This window comes from Oncorhynchus clarkii, chromosome 6, assembly GCF_045791955.1.
Source record: "Oncorhynchus clarkii lewisi isolate Uvic-CL-2024 chromosome 6, UVic_Ocla_1.0, whole genome shotgun sequence".
Classification (NCBI taxonomy): Eukaryota; Metazoa; Chordata; class Actinopteri; order Salmoniformes; family Salmonidae; genus Oncorhynchus; species Oncorhynchus clarkii.
In genome coordinates, this window is record NC_092152.1 from 36,012,856 (window position 1) to 36,032,940 (window position 20,085).

The window sequence follows — 20,085 nt, forward strand, 5'->3', positions numbered from 1 at the left end:
GATTGGGGGTGATCTCTGTAGGTCCTCCATGGCTATCAACAGCTGACAGTTTTTAATGAAGTTTGTGTCAGCAGTCTGAATCAAGAGACTTCTCACTTCACTCCCTGGCTGGAATCTCAAGGCTGTCTCCCTCAACCATTCACATCAACTGACCCGTTGAATTCCCACGTTGAGTTGCAGTAGGATTGATTTGCACCGTCTTAGCGACTGTATTAGTTCCCAGTGGGTAGTTCTTGAATTATGGTGGCATTTGCTCATGGCATTTTATTTTTTAACATTTAAAGCTGGAATTCTTAATGGTGAAATAGCTACGTCCGTTTGCGATATTACCACACAAAGATAACAGTGAGCAATGTTTTTTTTTACCCTCGGATATCATTGCACGTGTGATAGAAGAGCACACAACTTTTTTACCATGCTGTGTGACTCTTCTCAGCTCAGCAACATAAACAATAATGGTGGTGGGGGCAGCCCCTAAGACGGATTCCGTCTTTAAATGTATTTAGGTGTATTTTGCTTTCAATATTGTTTCCCTTCATTTAAACTGACAAACACCAAGTGAAACTTTGGATTTAGACACACCAAATTATCAATGGAATCCTCAAATGTACAGTGGTCTCCAAAATTACTGGCACTGGCAATGCACAAACAATACTTAAAACAATATAGTTTTAGAGCGAAACTCAAAATACCAACATGTGAAAAATACTGTACTTTATTAATGTTTCAATGGAACCCAACAAAATAATGTATTGATTTAATTAAAAATCAATGTCCTCCAAATCAAGGTTTCATAATTAATGGCACACTTAAATAGTATTGTAAATAACATCTACCAACATTAAACCAGGAATTAAATTCCACTTAAGTTTATCTAAGAAACTATATTAAGCCATTACATCACTTTCTTTTTAACTAGGGTATAAAAAGGAGGTAACAGGCATGCAATATCCCTTTGTCATCCAACACCATGGAGAAAAGAAAAGGACTGGCAGTTCAAAAGGGACAGCTGGTCGTAGACCTTCAGAAATCTGGTAATGGCTACAAGAAGATCCACAAAAGAATCACTGTGAAATAATTGCAGGCCACCTCCACAACCACAGGCTCTTTGGAAGGGTTGCCAGAAGAAAGCCCTTAATGACCCCAAGACACAGACGCAAGCGCTTGGAGTTTGCCAAACGTCATTTAAATTATGATTGGAAGAAGGTGCTCCAGTCAGATGAGCATCGGCATGTTTGGCGTCGAAACACAGATGCAAACTAGGAGAGGCACCTCATACTCACGGTGAAATATGGTGGTGGGTCAGTGATGTTTTGGGGCTGTTTTAATTCCAGAGGTCCAGAGGCACTGGTTAAGATTGATGGCATAATGAATTCCACCAAGTACCAGGCAATTTTGGCTGACAATCTGGTTGCCTCTGCCAGAAGGCTGGACTTTCCAACAAGACAATAACCCAAAACATACCTCAAGATCCACACAGAAATGGTTCTGTGACAACAAAATCTATGTTCTGCCATGGCCATCTCAGTCGCCGGACCTAAATCCAATCGAAAACCTGTGGGCTGTTGAAGAGGGCAGTTGATAAGTTCAAACCCAAGAATGTGAAGGATCTTGAAAGGATCTGCATAGAGGAATGGTCCAAAATCCCTCCAAATGTGTTCCTTAACCTTGTCAAACATTACAGGAAAAGACCATGCTGTTATCCTTGCCAGAGGTGGTGGCACTAAGTGCTAAATGAGGAGTGCCAATAATTATGAAACATTGATTTTGGTGAAATCTATTTTGTATTAAATAATTCTATGATTTTGGTGGGTTCCATTGAAACATTAAAAATGTACAGTATTTCTCACATGTTGGTATTTTGAGTTTATCTCTATAATTATACTGTTTATACTTTTTCAAGGTATTGTTTGTGCATTTGGAGCCCACTGTATGACATTCTATAAAGGTGTGATTAGCTAATAATTGTATTTTTAATATGGACCCTACCCCTGATAAGTTTGCCACTGGAGAAAATGCTAAAGGTATATCTTTGTAATCAGTGATTTTCATGGCAGTAACACCAACGACACAAAACTGAGGGATACACATTATACTAGTAAAAAATATATATATTTTAATAGCCTTTATTTATATTGATATATACTTTTGTTCACTGTCTAGCATTCAAAATAATAGATATCTCTCATTCCCCAAAACTACACCTCTACACATCATCAGTGGGACAAGCCAATTTGCTGGCCCCCAGTAGTTTCTACAATGCGTACAAATAGATGTTTTGCGGTATAAAGGACTTACATACAGTATGTTATCTTATTAAATAACTTCCACGTTTTTAATGTCACATGCACAAGTACAGTGAAATGTCTTTCTTGCAAGTTCTAAACCCAAGAATGCAGTAATCAATATCAATGTAGTACTAAAAACAATACATACAAATAAGAACACGAGAAAGTAAGTAGGCTGTATATATAGCGTCAGTTTCAATACCATATTTATAATGTGCAGGGATACTCGAGTGATAGAGGTAGATACACTACATGACCAAAAGTATGTGGTCACCTGCTCGTTGAACATCTCATTCCAAAATCATGGGCATTAATATGGAGTTGGTTCTTCCTTTGCTGCTGTAACAGCCTCCACTCTTCTGGCAAGGCTTTCCACTAGATGCTGGAACATTGTTGCGGGGACTTGCTTCCATTCAGCCACGAGCATTTGTGAGGTCGGGCACTGACGTTGGGCGATTAGGACTGGCTCTCAGTCGGTGTTCCAATTCATCCCAAAGGTGTTCGATGGGATTGAGGTCAGGGCTCTGTGCAGGCCAGTCAGGTTCTTCCACACCGATCTCAACAAACCATTTCTGTATGGACCTCGCTTTGTGCATTGGGGCATTGTCACGCTGGGCCTACCCCAAACTTGCCACAAAGTTGGAAGCACAGAATCGTGTAGAATGTAATTGTATGCTGTAGCGTTAAGATTTCCCTTCATTGAAACTTAGGGACATACCATGAACCAGACCATTATTCCTCCTCCACCAAACTTTACAGTTGGCACTATGCGTTGGGGCAGGTAGCGTTCTCCTGGCATCCGCCAAACACAGATTTGTCCGTCGGACTGCCAGATTTGGATGCATGATTCATCACTCCAGAGAACGTGTTTCCACTGCTCCAGAGTCCAATGGCTGCGAGCTTTACACCACTCCAGCCAACGCTTGGCGTTGCGCATGGTGACCTTAGGCTTGTGTGCGGCTGCTCAGGCATGGAAGCCCATTTCATGAAGCTCCCGATGAACAGTTCTTGTGCTGATGTTGCTTCCCGAGGCAGTTTGGAACTCGGTAGTGAGTGTTGCAACTGAGGACAGTTGATTTTTACATGCTTCAGCACTCAGCGGTAACGTTCTGTGAGCTTGTAGGGCCATTTCACAATAACAGCACTTACAGTTGACCAGGGCAGCTCTTGCGGAGTAGAAATTTTATGAACTGATTTTTTGGAAAGGTGGCATCCTATGACGGTGACACGTTGAAAGACACTGAGCTCTTCAGTAAGGTCATTCTACTGACACTGTTTGTCTATGGAGATTGCATGGCTGTGTGCTCGATTTTTATACACCTGTCAGCAAAGGGTGTGACTGAAATAGCCAAATCTACTAATTTGCAGGGGTGTCAACATACTTTTATATGGGTAGTGTATGTTTAGGGGTAAGGTCACACGGCATCATGATGATTGTAAACACCTATGTGAGAATGCTGTTCATTGGCTACAGCTCAGCATTCAACACCATAGTGCCCACAAAGCTCATCACTAAACTAAGGACCCTGGGACTGAACACCTCCCTCTGCAACTGGATCCTGGACTTCCTGATGGGCCGCCCCCAGATGGTGAGCGTAGGCAACAACACATCTGCCACGCTGACCCTCAACACAGGGGGCCCCTCAGGGGTGCGTGCTTAGTCCCCTCCTGTACTCCCTGTTCACCCCACAACTGCATGGTCACTTACGACTCCAACACCATCATTACGTTTGCCAGTGACACGGCAGTGGTAGGCCTGATCACCGACGACGATGAGACCGCCTATAGGGAGGAGGTCAGAGACAGTGTGGTGCCAGAACAACAACCTCTCCCTCAATGTGAGCAAGACAAAGGAGCTGAACGTGGACTACAGGGTAAGGAGGGCCGATCACACCCCCGTTCACATCGACGGGGCTGTAATGGAGATGGTTGAGAGCTTCAAGTTCATTCGTGTCCACATCACTAAGGACCTATCATGGTCCAAACACACCAACACAGTCGTAAGGATGGCACGACAATGCCTATTCGTTTTCAGAATGCTGAAAAGAATTGGCATGCTCAGATCCTACGGCTGCACCATCAGGAGCATCCTGACTGGTTGCATCACTATTTGGTATGGCAACTGCTCGGCATCCGACCGCAAGGCGCTACAGAGGGTAGGGAGTATGGCCCAGTACTTCACTGGGGCCAAGCTCCCTGCCATCCAGAACCTCTATACCAGGCGGTGTCAGAGGAAGGCCCTAACAAGTGTCAAAGACTCCAGCCACCGAATTCATAGACTTATCTCTGCTACCGCACGGCAAACGCTACTAGAGTGCCAAGTCTGGGACCAAAAGGCTCCTTAACAGCTTCTACCCCCAAGCCATAAGACTGCCGAATAGTTCATCAAATGGCCCCCTATACCATATACATTGACCCCCTTATTTTATTCTTATCTATTATAAAAAAAATTTAGCACAGGCTCGAAGTACACTCACTGGACTCTAACCACACACCCACACGTACTACACGAACACTCCAACACACACACACACACACACACATAACACATACACACAACACATGCACACATGCATATTGACGCCACACACACACATACATTCACACTTTTCACACACGTTGCTGCTACTGTCTGTTTATTATCTATACAGTCACTTTACCCCTACCTATATGTACATATTACCTCAATTACATTGATTACCCCGTGTACCCCTTTTTTTTTAGTTATTTAGCAGTTTTATGGCTTAGGGATAAAAGCTATTCAGGCCCCTGTTGGTGTCAGACTTGATGCACTGGTACCGGTTGCCGTGCCGAAGCAGAGAGAACAGTCTATGACTTGGGTGGCTGGAGTATTTAACCATTTTCCAGGTCTTCACCACCTGATAGAGCTCCTGGGTGGCAGGGAGCTCAGCCTCAGAGATGTACTAGGCTGTCCGCACCACCCTCTGTAGCGCCATGTGATCGAGGGCGGTGCTGTTGCCATACCAAGCCAGTCAAGATGCTCTCAATGGTGCAGCTGTATAACTTTTTGAGGATTTGAGGACCTATGCCAAACCATTTCAAACTCCTTATTTAACGGCTGTGCGCATGTGGACCATTTTTTTATTCCTTTGTGATTTGGACACAGACTTGAAGCTCAGTTAAATTAAACTGAACATGTTTTAAAGTGTTTTTACATGTTGCCAAAGTCAAGGGACAGTATTCCCACCGCAATTCAAGAATGATCCCAATAGAAGGCCTCAGCAAAGGGTCATCCGCAAGTCACCTTTTCGTCACCCTGAATCCATCCTCACTCTGTTACAGCTGGGGAAAGACATGGCTTATAACTGAGTCTGAGGTGGAGGGGAAACTGAGTTTGAGCGAACACAGTGGGGTCCTGTCCTGATGGTAGTTCTGCTCTCCTCAGTGGAGGTGAAGGCTGTGACATGGGCTTATCAACATCAGATAAGGACAGAAACACGCTGGAATGGAACTTAATTTATTACACATGGCTTCTTAGGCCATTATCTAAAGAGGAGAAGTGGGTTTCTGTATGAGAGAGAGAGACACAGAGAGACACACAGAGAGAGAGAGAGAGAGAGAGACACAGAGAGACACAGCGAGAGAGATGTACTATGGGCTGAGGTTTCTCTGTCTAAACTGGTTCACCCACCAGCCAGCCACCACAACCCTACGTAGGCCACCAGCGCCTCTGGCCATTTTTCCGGCTTTGACTTCCAGATGTCAATAAAATATGTAATTATAATCACCTACCTCAACTCCTAAATCATCTAGTCAGGTCTGGCCACACAAGAACCTTCCTTATTACTGGTGGTGTAAAGTACTTAAGTAAAAAATGCTTTAAAGTACCATAAGTCGTTTTTGGGGGTGTCTGTACTTTACTATTTATATTTTTGACAACTTTTACTTTTATTTCACTTCATTCCTAAAGAAAATAATGTACTTTTTGCTCCATACATTTTCCTTGACACCCAAAATTACTTGTTACATTCACACACTTATCAAGAGAACATTTCTTGTCTTCCTTACTGCCTCTGATTTGGCAGACTCACTAAACACTCGTGCTTTGTTTGTAAATTATGTGTCTGCCCCTGGCTTTCTGTAAAGAATAAAAAAAGAAAGAAAATGGTGCCGTCTGGTTTGCTCAATATAAGGCAGGGTTCCCCATGTTTTTTGAGCATTTTTTGTCTTTTTTATTGTTGGACATGAGACTTTAAAAACAGAAACAAATCAGCTCCAAGTGATTTTAATTTAGGAAATCCAAAGTATTTCCACGCATAATAGAGATATACACTGACTGTACAAAACATTAGGAACACCTGCTCTTTCCATGGCTCCTGGGGTACCGAAGGTACTAACCCTGACAGACTGACCAGGTGAAAGCTATGATCCCTTGTTAATGTCCCCTGTTAAATCCACTTCAATCAGTGTAGGTGAGGGGAAGGAAAAGGGGATACCTGGTCAGTTGTACAACTGAATGCATTCAACTGAAATGTGTCTTCCGCATTTAACCCAGAGGTGTGGAGGGCTGCCTTAATCGACCACGTCTTCGGCTCACGGGGATGGGAGGAGACATGTTAACGAAGGATTTTTAAGTCTTGAGACAGGGATTGTGTATGTGTGCAATTGAGGGTGAGTAGGCAAGACAAAGGATTGAAGTACCTTTGAACGTTGTATATGGTAGTAGGTGCCAGGCGCACTGTGTCAAGAACTGCAACGCTCTGGGTTTTTCACACCATTTCACAAGAATGGTCCACCACCCAAAGGACATGCAGCCAACTTGACACAACTGTGGGAGTGAGTACTGTACTGTACTGTTGACTGTGGAGTCAATATGGGTCAACATCCCTGTGGAAGGATTTCGACACCTTGTAGTCCATGCCCTGATGAATTGAGGCTCTTCTGAGGGGAAAAAGTGTGCATCTCAATATTAGGAAGGTGTTCCTAATGTTTTGTACCTTCAGTGTACGAGATAGTATACAAATGTAAGCAAGGTTTGAAATAATGTTTTAGTCAAATATTATATATGTTTAAGCTTCTTGCGTTATGTTTGCAGTCTTCAAATGATTTGCAGCTATGTTACGGCCCCCTGCTCATCGCTCAATAAAAAATTGGCACATGACTGAATCTAGATGATGATCTCTGATATTTGAAATGATTTATACTTTTACTTTTGATGCGTAAGTATATTTTAGCAATCACATTTACTTTTGATACTCAATATTTTCCTGGGTGACTTTTACTTGTCATTTTCTATTAAGGTATCTTTACTCAATTATGACAATGGCCTTGGTATAGTGTTATTAGTTTAGTTTGTTGACAACCAGGTTGATTAACAATATTGGGTTGTTAAAACGTTTTGTTTTTTATATAAATAAATGTGGGACACACAAAAGGCAGTGCAGAGCAACATTGCACATCATGCATTGCTTTAATAACTTTTGAAAGATTGTTCCAAAGTTTGCCTCCTCTAAATGAATATCGCACAAAAATGTGTTTTCCTACGAATTAAGCCACACAAAAATGCATAAAATACTTTTTGTACATATTTGCACTAATTGAGTGTGAGATTGTGTTGATGAGAGAGATTTTCACCGACCACTTTTGACTCGTGAGCCTACTTTCAGAACTACTGGCTAAAAAGTATACAAAAGCACCGGAAAATCCCTTTAAAATTGTCTCAGTCATTTGAAATGATATTATACTGTATAGTAATTTTGTGTATAGCCTCTATGCCAAAGTATTCACAGATGGATATTAGTATTCAGAGATATCTCAAAACTCCAAATAAGCATCAAGCTGATTACAAGCTTGTTATAAGGTCCCAGCTTCCTATAACCATTAAGGGAAAAGGAAAAGCATCAACAGTGTAATGTCCAGATGACAATTTCCTTCCAAATGTATCACTTCTGCATGCGTTTGCCCTGGGGCCCTTGTGTTATCAAATTGACACAGATAGCCATAAATCAAAGACTTATCTTCTCCCGCCATGACACTATAACCCCACTTTACAGCCAAAACATTAGCTTGGGGTTTAGCTGGGAGGAGGTGAGGTGGAGGGGGGAGGGGGGGTAGCTTGACTGGCAGAACCAAAAGATTACATTCTCCTCTGACTGTCCTGTCGCTCCTACCACAGACAGAAAAAGACAGAGCTGCAGAGATGGGCTCGTTGTGCAACACTGACAGATTGCATGCTGGGATAGCCCCGGGGTGCCTGTCGTTTGCGGTCCTGATTTATGCCCTCTTTCCTGTTTAGCCAGCTCAAGTTATGCCTGTCTGTGTGTATGTGGTGCGACCGCCTGCCAGCATATAAATGAAAACCACACACACGCACACTGCCATGCACTAATTCGTTTCTGTTCTGGTACTCACCAGTACTCTTTTATCTCTGGCATTTTGTTTGTCGTAATGATCTTGTGAGAGATGGCTGGCATGTACGTGTGTGTCTGCTATAACACTCCCTGTAGATATACAGTCAGCGCCAAAAGTATTGGGACAGTGGATTTTTGTTGTTTTGGCTCTGTACTCCAGCACTTTGGATTTGAGATTTCATTTGAGGTTATTTTCATCCATATCTGGCGAACCGTTTAGAAATTACAGCACTTTTTGTAGTGTGTGTGTGTGCGTCCGTCCGTCCGTCCCATTTTAGTATTGGAACAAATTAATTGTGAGTAATGATAAGTGAGAAAGTTACAGATGCACAAATATCATACCCCCAAGACATGCCACCCTCTCGCCATTACAATTTTATTTATTTAACCAGGAAAAGCCCATTGAGACCCAGAGTCTCTTTTTCAAGGGAAGGCAGCAACAATCAATACATTACAGAATTAAAACATGCAACAATACAATACAACAACATGATCCAGCTTTAAAAAAGCATTTACACTCCTCTGTAACAGAGTCTCCCATCAATATTTTAAATGAATTCAGTGGCACTAACATATCTAGATGAAGCATGGATTGTAGATTATTCCATGCGTCTGGTGCACAAGAAGAGAAGTCAGTCTTGTCTAATACTGTGAATGTCCTGGGGACTTTAAGTAGCAACCACCTAGCAGACCGGGTATGGTAACTGCTGGTGGTGAAGTAGACTACAGAGGTAAAGAGTGAGTTTTGTAGATGAACACATACAAATGTATCTTTCTGCGCAGATAAAGTGAGGTCCAACCTACCCTTTGGTACAATGTACAATGGTGGGTGAGTGACTTTGCATTTGTAATAAAGCGCAAGGATGCATGATAAACAGAGTCCAGTCTCTGTCAGACGGAGGAGGCTACATGATAAACAGAGTCCAGTCTCTGTAAGACGGAGGAGGCTGCATGATAAACAGAGTCCAGTCTCTGTAAGACGGAGGAGGCTGCATGATAAACAGAGTCCAGTCTCTGTAAGACGGAGGAGGCTGCATGATAAACAGAGTCCAGTCTCTGTCAGACGGAGGAGGCTGCATGATAAACAGAGTCCAGTCTCTGTCAGACGGAGGAGGCTGCATGATAAACAGAGTCCAGTCTCTGTCAGACGGAGGAGGCTGCATGATAAACAGAGTCCAGTCTCTGTAGGACAGAGGAGGCTGCATGATAAACAGAGTCCAGTCTCTGTAAGACTGAGGAGGCTACATGATAAACAGAGTCCAGTCTCTGTAGGACAGAGGAGGCTGCATGATAAACAGAGTCCAGTCTCTGTAGGACAGAGGAGGCTGCATGATAAACAGAGTCCAGTCTCTGTAAGACGGAGGAGGCTACATGATAAACAGAGTCCAGTCTCTGTAGGACAGAGGAGGCTGCATGATAAATAGAGTCCAGTCTCTGTAAGACGGAGGAGGCTGCATGATAAACAGAGTCCAGTCTCTGTAGGACAGAGGAGGCTGCATGATAAACAGAGTCCAGTCTCTGTAAGACAGAGGAGGCTACATGATAAACAGAGTCCAGTCTCTGTAGGACAGAGGAGGCTACATGATAAACAGAGTCCAGTCTCTGTAGGACAGAGGAGGCTACATGATAAACAGAGTCCAGTCTCTGTAGGACAGAGGAGGCTACATGATAAACAGAGTCCAGTCTCTGTAGGACAGAGGAGGCTGCATGATAAACAGAGTCCAGTCTCTGTAAGACGGAGGAGGCTACATGATAAACAGAGTCCAGTCTCTGTAAGACAGAGGAGGCTGCATGATAAACAGAGTCTCTGTAAGACGGAGGAGGCTACATGCATATACAACAAGTCACCATAATCATTAACAGAGAGAGAAGTGGCCTGAACAAGCTTCTTTCTAGTCATTAGCGGGAAGCAACCTTATTACGAAAATAAAAACACAATTTCAATTGAAGCTTTGTCACAAGATTATCCACATGGACAACTTGTCATCCAACCAAACACCTAGGTATTTGTAGGATGTCACTTTTTCAATGTGACAATGCTAAATTTCTCAGGCAGAGTTCTAGCTCTGGTAAAGGTCATGAATTTATTTTTTTGTACATTCAAGACCAGTTTGAGACCATAAAGGGAGGCCTGCAGTGACTGAAAAGCAGTCTGGAGCTCTTCAACAGCCTGAACCAGAGAAGGAGCACATGAATATATGGCTGTATCATCTGCATATAGATGTAACTTTGCAGGTTGCATCCCATAACGGGAGGTTAGCATTTTGGTGGGGTATGATATTTAGGCTTCTAACTTTCTCATTCATGATTCATTCAGGACTATCCGTAATCATGGTATCATCCACATTAATGTAGACATTTTTAGAAACATTATATTCTTATTTACAATAAAAGTGACTCCAAAATGACACTACATTATTTACCATTCATTTCTATTGGGCACAAAATAATCTGAAACACAACCAAAACAAACAGCAAATGCATCCAACAAGTTTGTAGAGTCACAAGCTTGATGTAATGATTGCGCGCTAGGAATATGGGACCAAATACTTCACGTTTGACTACTTTAATACACATAGAAGTGAATTTGTACCAATACGTTTGGTCTCCTAAAATGTGGTGGACTATGTACAAAAAGTGCTGTAGTTCACCCGATGGATGGAAATACCCTCAAAATAAAGCTGACAGTCTGCACTTTAAACTCCATCGTCATTGTCTTTCAAATACAAAGTGCTGAGTACAGAGCCAAAACAACATAATTGCCACTGTCACAGTACTTTAGGAGCTCGCTGTTGTAGAACCCGAGAGAAGAGCGTTCCAAATGTATACCTCTGTGCACACGAAATGACTCCCGCTGTTTTAACATGACAGTTCTATAAAAGGGAAGTCAGTCTCACGGCCGGGCAGCAAATCTCAGGATCAATGCACATAGGCCAGTGTATATATATATATATAACTACAGTAATTTGTGTATGTACTGTAGCACTTTGGCCCTGTGTCATACGTTATGACAAATGAGCTCAGTGCCAGAGTATAGGCAGGGTGATCATTATGTGGAGGCCTATACTGTTGGAACAGTATCCTGTTGTGTTAGGCACTCACCTTTAGCCAGTGACAAAATAGCTCCCCGTCCCTGCCCCTGCCACTTCCACTGGCTGGGATGGGAAAGTCAAGAGGACATGAACTTGGGGAGAAATCCCAACTTTCCCTGTAAATATGGAGGAGTTCCAGGAGCAGGGTATGTATCCTTTCCCTGCTGTGGCTGACTCTTACAGTAAGTGACCATGAGACCATGAGAAACAGCCAGGGCTGCACCATCCGCGCCAGCAGGAGGGGGGAGTTCCACAAAGCCCTGATAAGAATATTAACTTCAGACACTGTGTGCTCCCCCTCCTCTCGACCAGTCCAGGGGAGGATGTCTTGATGGTGGTGTTGCTGATTATGACAGTGCATCTGCTATGTTCTGTTGTGCTCTCCCAATGCAGGCTGAGCAGGCCAAGGTCTTCATTAAAAGTGTGTTAGGTTGCCTCCCCTGCGCTCCAGCCTCACCCATCTCTCCTCACCTTCCCTGGCCTGAGATCTCTCCGCTCGCACCCCAAGCCAACAGCCCACCTCACTTCATCACTGACGTCCAACAAAAACAGCAGGACCTGGGAGAACCCATGGATCACATTTTCCATAATACCTGGTTGTGCACATCTACCCCAAACCTCCCACACACACACACTATTATTCTCTCCCTCTCGTTCTCACACTCACACACACTAGATTTTCTTACAGAACAAAACTCCAGCATCATGTAAGATTTGTATTGTTTTAATGTAATGAAAAATAATTTATGCTTCAAATTGTCCAATTAACCTATACAGACATCTGTGCTTGGTATGAGAGCCCATCCTTGAACAGTATTAATCATTGGATTCACCAGGATGTTGAATGCTTAATTTCAAACTTTAGTCTTCCAATATACATTTTGGTAAGACTGGACTGTGGCCCATTGGCCAAAATCCTCTGAAAGAGTCACTGCCTAGAGTCGACTTCAGACTTAACCACATCCACTGGATACATGATGGACAAAAACCTCAAAGTACATTGTTTATTATTCCCGTGTGAGAATTTATTGAGCGCAGTGCAAGGTGATGACTTATAGTGGCAAGTGTTTGTAGGTGTTTTGAAGGTCTGTAGACAGTAGATACAGGTGGTATCCACAGCACTCTCCACATTATCCTAATATCTCTACTCCTCTTCTTCAGGTATTTCCAACACTAAGTTTACCTGACAAAATTATATACCTAAAAAAAATGGAGAATGCTTGAGGATTAGCTGGATATAAGGATGAACAACTACATTTCCTGGTAGTTGTAATGGATAGCTCATGCTGCTCATGGCTGTTGAAAGGCTTTGCCAGTTCCCACAGCCATGCAGATGTGGCCCTGGCTGGCTGCAGTTCTGTGAGAGTCTGCTCCACTGTCATTAAGGGCTCTGAACCAAAGGAAAGACAGCATGGCACAGCATGGTAAACCAGGTTAGACGGCATGGTAGACAGGGTTAGACAGCATGGTAAACCGGGTTAGACGGCATGGTAGACAGGGTTAGACAGCATGGTAAACCGGGTTAGACGGCATGGTAGACAGGGTTAGACAGCATGGTAAACCGGGTTAGACGGCATGGTAGACAGGGTTAGACAGCATGGTAAACCGGGTTAGACGGCATGGTAGACAGGGTTAGACGGCATGGTAGACAGGGTTAGACAGCATGGTAAACCGGGTTAGACGGCATGGTAGACAGGGTTAGACAGCATGGTAAACCGGGTTAGACGGCATGGTAGACAGGGTTAGACAGCATGGTAAACCGGGTTAGACGGCATGGTAGACAGGGTTAGACAGCATGGTAAACCGGGTTAGACGGCATGGTAGACAGGGTTAGACAGCATGGTAAACCGGGTTAGACGGCATGGTAGACAGGGTTAGACGGCATGGTAGACAGGGTTAGACAGCATGGTAAACCGGGTTAGACGGCATGGTAGACAGAGTTAGACAGCATGGTAAACCGGGTTAAATGGCATGGTAGACAGGGTTAGACGGCATGGTAGACAGGGTTAGACAGCATGGTAAACCGGGTTAGACGGCATGGTAGACAGAGTTAGACAGCATGGTAAACCGGGTTAAATGGCATGGTAGACAGGGTTAGACGGCATGGTAGACAGGGTTAGACGGCATGATGCAGCATGGTAGACAGAGTTAGACGGCATGATGCAGCATGTTAGACAGAATGGTAGACAGAGTTAGACAGCATGGTGCAGCATGGTAGACAGAGTTAGACAGCATGGTGCAGCATGGTAGACAGAGTTAGACAGCATGGTGCAGAATGGTAGACAGGGTTAGACAGCATGGTGCAGCATGGTAGACAGAGTTAGACAGCATGGTAGACAGGGTTAGACAGCATGGTGCAGCATGGTAGACAGGGGTAGACAGAATGGTAGACAGGGTTAGACAGCATGGTAGACAGGGTTAGACAGAATGGTAGACAGATTTAGACAGAATGGTGCAGCATGGCAGACAGGGCTAGACAGCATGGTGCAGCATGGTAGACAGGGTTAGACAGCATGGTGCAGCATGGTAGACAGGGTTAGACAGCATGGTAGACAGGGTTAGACAGAATGGTAGACAGATTTAGACAGAATGGTGCAGCATGGCAGACAGGGTTAGACAGCATGGTGCAGCATTGTAGACAGGATTAGACAGTATGATGCAGCATGGCAGACAGTGTTAGACAGCATGATGCAGCATGGTAGACAGGGTTAGACAGCATGATGCAGCATGGTAGACAGGGTTAGACAGCATGATGCAGCATGGCAGACAGTGTTAGACAGCATGATGCAGCATGGTAGACCGGGTTAGACAGCATGGTGCAGCATGGCAGACAGGGTTAGACAGCATGGTGCAGAATGGTAGACAGGGTTAGACAGCATGGTGCAGCATGGTAGACAGGGTTAGACAGCATGGTGCAGAATGGTAGACAGAGTTAGACAGCATGGTGCAGCATGGTAGACAGGGTTAGACAGCATGATATACAGGGTTAGACAGCATGGTAGACAGGGTTAGAGAGCATGGTGCAGCATGGTAGACAGGGTTAGACAGCCTAGCGCAGCATGGTAGACAGGGTTAGACAGCATGGTGCAGAATGGTAGACAGGGTTAGACAGCATGGTGCAGCATGGTAGACAGGGTTAGACAGCATGGTGCAGAATGGTAGACAGAGTTAGACAGCATGGTGCAGCATGGTAGACAGGGTTAGACAGCATGATAGACAGGGTTAGACAGCATGGTAGACAGGGTTAGAGAGCATGGTGCAGCATGGTAGACAGGGTTAGACAGCATGGTGCAGCATGGCAGACAGGGTTAGACAGCATGGTGCAGCATGGTAGACAGGGTTAGACAGAATGATAGACAGATTTAGACAGCATGGTGCCGCATGGTAGACAGAGTTAGACAGAATGGTGCAGCATGGCAGACAGGGTTAGACAGCATGGTTCAGCATGGTAGACAGGGTTAGAGAGCATGGTGCAGCATGGTAGACAGAGTTAGACAGCATGGTGCAGCATGGTAGACAGGGTTAGACAGCCTGGCGCAGTATGGTAGACAGGATTAGACAGCCTAGCACAGCATGGTGGACAGGGTTAGACAGCATGGTGCAGCATTGTAGACAGGATTAGACAGCATGATGCAGCATGGCAGACAGTGTTAGACAGCATGATGCAGCATGGTAGACAGGGTTAGACAGCATGGTAGACAGGGTTAGACAGCATGGTGCAGCATGGCAGACAGGGTTAGACAGCATGGTGCAGAATGGTAGACAGGGTTAGACAGCATGGTAGACAGGGTTAGACAGCATGGTAGACAGGGTTAGAGAGCATGGCGCAGCATGGTAGACAGGGTTAGACAGCCTAGCGCAGCATGGCAGACAGGGTTAGACAGCATGGTGCAGAATGGTAGACAGGGTTAGACGGCATGGTGCAGCATGGCAGACAGGGTTAGACAGCATGGTGCAGCGTGGCAGACAGGGTTAGACAGCATGGTGCAGCGTGGCAGACAGGGTTAGACAGGGTTATACAGAATGGTAGACAGGATTAGACAGCATGATGCAGAATGGTAGACAGGGTTAGACAGCATGATGCAGCATGGTAGACAGGGTTAGACAGCATGATGCAGCATGGCAGACAAGTTAGACAGCATGATGCAGCATGGCAGACAGTGTTAGACAGCATGGTGCAGAATGGTAGACAGGGTTAGACAGCATGGTAGACAGGGTTAGACAGGGTTAGACGGCATGGTGCAGCATGGCAGACAGGGTTAGACAGCATGGTGCAGCGTGGCAGACAGGGTTAGACAGCATGGTGCAGCGTGGCAGACAGGGTTAGACAGCATGATGCAGCATGGTAGACAGTGTTAGACAGCATGATACAGAATGGTAGACAGGGTTAGACAGCATGATGCAGCATGGCAGACAAGTTAGACAGCATGATACAGCATGGCAGACAGGGTTAGACAGCATGGCAGACAGGATTACACAGCATGATGCATCATGAAAGACAGGGTTAGACAGCATGATGCAGCATGGTGCGGGATGGTAGACGGAGATCTAGACAGAAAGTGTCTGATGGATCACTAAGGGTTGTTGCTTTTAGCTGTGTTATCTAAAAGAAATGTCTCAATTGCCTTGTTCTTGGGTCATATACTTGGTTTTAAGTTTCTTTGCTGTCAACAACAATATATAATTTAGTTTAATAATAACAGGTATTAGGCACAACACAAGCAATAAACATGTGTTCTATAGATTTGATGTTAATATTCCAGTTTCCACTGTATGTATTCATTACTCTATGGTATGTATTCATTACTCTATGGTATGTATCCATTACTGTATGGTATGTATCCATTACTGTATGGTATGTATCCATTACTGTATGGTATGTATCCATTACTGTATGGTATGTATCCATTACTGTATGGTATTTATCCATTACTGTATGGTATGTATCCATTACTGTATGGTATGTATCCATTACTGTATGGTATGTATCCATTACTGTATGGTATGTATCCATTACTGTATGGTACAGTGCCTTGCGAAAGTATTCGGCCCCCTTGAACTTTGCAACTTTTTGCCACATTTCAGGCTTCAAACATAAAGATATAAAACTGTATTTTTTTGTGAAGACTCAACAACAAGTGGGACACAATCATGAAGTGGAACGACATTTATTGGATATTTCAAACTTTTTTAACAAATCAAAAACTGAAAAATTGGGCGTGCAAAATTATTCAGCCCCCTTAAGTTAATACTTTGTAGCGCCACCTTTTGCTGCCATTACAGCTGTAAGTCGCTTGGGGTATGTCTCTATCAGTTTTGCACATCGAGATACTGAAATTTTTTCCCATTCCTCCTTGCAAAACAGCTCGAGCTCAGTGAGGTTGGATGGAGAGCATTTGTGAACAGCAGTTTTCAGTTCTTTCCACAGATTATCGATTGGATTCAGGTCTGGACTTTGACTTGGCCATTCTAACACCTGGATATGTTTATTTTTGAACCATTCCATTGTAGATTTTGCTTTATGTTTTGGATCATTGTCTTGTTGGAAGACAAATCTCCGTCCCAGTCTCAGGTCTTTTGCAGACTCCATCAGGTTTTCTTCCAGAATGGTCCTGTATTTGGCTCCATCCATCTTCCCATCAATTTTAACCATCTTCCCTGTCCCTGCTGAAGAAAAGCAGGCCCAAACCATGATGCTGCCACCACCATGTTTGACAGTGGGGATGGTGTGTTCAGCTGTGTTGCTTTTACGCCAAACATAACGTTTTGCATTGTTGCCAAAAAGTTCAATTTTGGTTTCATCTGACCAGAGCACCTTCTTCCACATGTTTTGTGTGTCTCCCAGGTGGCTTGTGGCAAACTTTAAACGACACTTTTTATGGATATCTTTAAGAAATGGCTTTCTTCTTGCCACTCTTCCATAAAGGCCAGATTTGTGCAATATACGACTGATTGTTGTACAATGGACGGAGTCTCCCACCTCAGCTGTAGATCTCTGCAGTTCATCCAGAGTGATCATGGGCCTCTTGGCTGCATCTCTGATCAGTCTTCTCCTTGTATGAGCTGAAAGTTTAGAGGGACGGCCAGGTCTTGGTAGATTTGCAGTGGTCTGATACTCCTTCCATTTCAATATTATCGCTTGCACAGTGCTCCTTGGGATGTTTAAAGCTTGGGAAATCTTTTTGTATCCAAATCCGGCTTTACAACAGTATCTCGGACCTGCCTGGTGTGTTCCTTGTTCTTCATGATGCTCTCTGCGCTTTTAACGGACCTCTGAGACTATCACAGTGCAGGTGCATTTATACGGAGACTTGATTACACACAGGTGGATTGTATTTATCATCATTAGTCATTTAGGTCAACATTGGATCATTCAGAAATCCTCACTGAACTTCTGGAGAGAGTTTGCTGCACTGAAAGTAAAGGGGCTGAATAATTTTGCACGCCCAATTTTTCAGTTTTTGATTTGTTAAAAAAGTTTGAAATATCCAATAAATGTCGTTCCACTTCATGATTGTGTCGCACTTGTTGTTGATTCTTCACAAAAAAATACAGTTTTATATCTTTATGTTTGAAGCCTGAAATGTGGCAAAAGGTCGCAAAGTTCAAGGGGGCCGAATACTTTCGCAAGGCACTGTATGTATCCATGAACTAACGCTGCAGTCTTGTTGAGTGTTTTGCACTGGATGGTTGGTGTATCTCCTCTGTGGTGAGAGAGAAGACCATTCTGAGTGAGTGACAGGAGACTGATTCTAGTTCTATCTACGGTTTGGCTGCATGGTCAGGTCCAACCAACAACAGGACCCGGCTGGGCTGGACAACCTAAAGCCTTTCTAATTTGGTGATGAGCTGTAAGATGACCTGCTTGCCCCTTCCCTCTTGGTTGGATGGATAATAGTGATCATAGTAACCCCCCCCCCCCCCCTCCTTGGACCCAGGGAGACCGGGGCACTGGCACCCAGGTGCACTGGGCTGGCAGACATTGTCATCCACACGGGGTAAACTGAGACATAGCCACCAATAATTGATGAAGATGTAGGGCATGGCATTTGACCAGGCCAGTCAGCAGACACGTTCCTGTGGCCCTCCACTGAAGGGTCATAATCCTGCCACCTCCATTAGCTGTAATTGATTTAACCACAGATGCCCCTCCTTCCTCCTCTCCCCTCCTCTTCATTCCCTCCATCGACCGTCTGCATTCTCTTCCCCCCCCCCCCCCATCACATTAGCTACAGGTATATGAAGTGGTTCTTTCTCTCCCACTTCTTTTTGGTTTTTCAGCTGTGGTTGATGTAAAGTAATCATTCATGACCATGTGTGTGGCATATTTCCAAGCCCTCATAAAGACAATATGTCACACTGTACATTAATTCTTCTTCATGCCAAATTCTTCCTTGGTCCCTAACAATATTTTTGACCGAACACCTGTGATCTTGTATTCTTTATTGTTTCATTTAGAAGTGAGGGGGAATTGCTCAATGTAGCCATCTTCCAGCCTTAATCCATGGCCCCTAAAGAGGTTTAAAACACTCTGGTTACATCTAATCTTCTCGCTCAGACCCAGCCGAGCTTGAAACCTATTTTCTATGATAGGAATGGACAAATAAAGGTCTCTCCCAGCACACTCATGAAAGGACACTGTGTGCTCTGTGGATTAGGGGCTTGTTTTTTTCTCTTTCTCAATTACACTGAAAAATATATATTTTTTAAATATAGTCTCGTTTGCTCAGTATTATACCTTGCCAAAGGTTTTGCAGATTCTACTCGTCTATTTTCAAACCTCAGCTGTGCTCTCCAGAAACAGCATATTCTGTCTTTGACGGGACTCAGGATCTCTCAAGTCAAATCCAGGTTTCAGATTGAACATATTCAGAGAATATTTAGATTGCATTGCTAAATTGTCAGTGGTATTATTAGTAACCACCTTACAAGTTGAGTGGCTTTTATGGGGCTTCATATTTTCATATGCTATGACTGAATCTGATAGATTTAATAAATGTGAAATTTGTATTATCCTTGGGCTATTCATATAGGCCTACACTCAGATTGACGTGTTAGGTTGTGCCATTAATTAATTGTAAACACAGCACACATCTGATATAATATATAATTCATTATATTATGTTATGTTATATTAATGTCTCTTTTTAGTATTGTATTTACTGTAGGCTAATCTTTAGAAATTCAAATTGTTTAATTTACACTACGAGAGAAAAGGGCACTCAGTTGGCGTTGGTACAGCCAAAAGCTCAATGGTCCAGCCTGTCAGCGCATGAACTGCAAAAAAAAAAAAATGCAGGCACTGGTAAGGACGACTGAAAAGAAGGGTCCTTC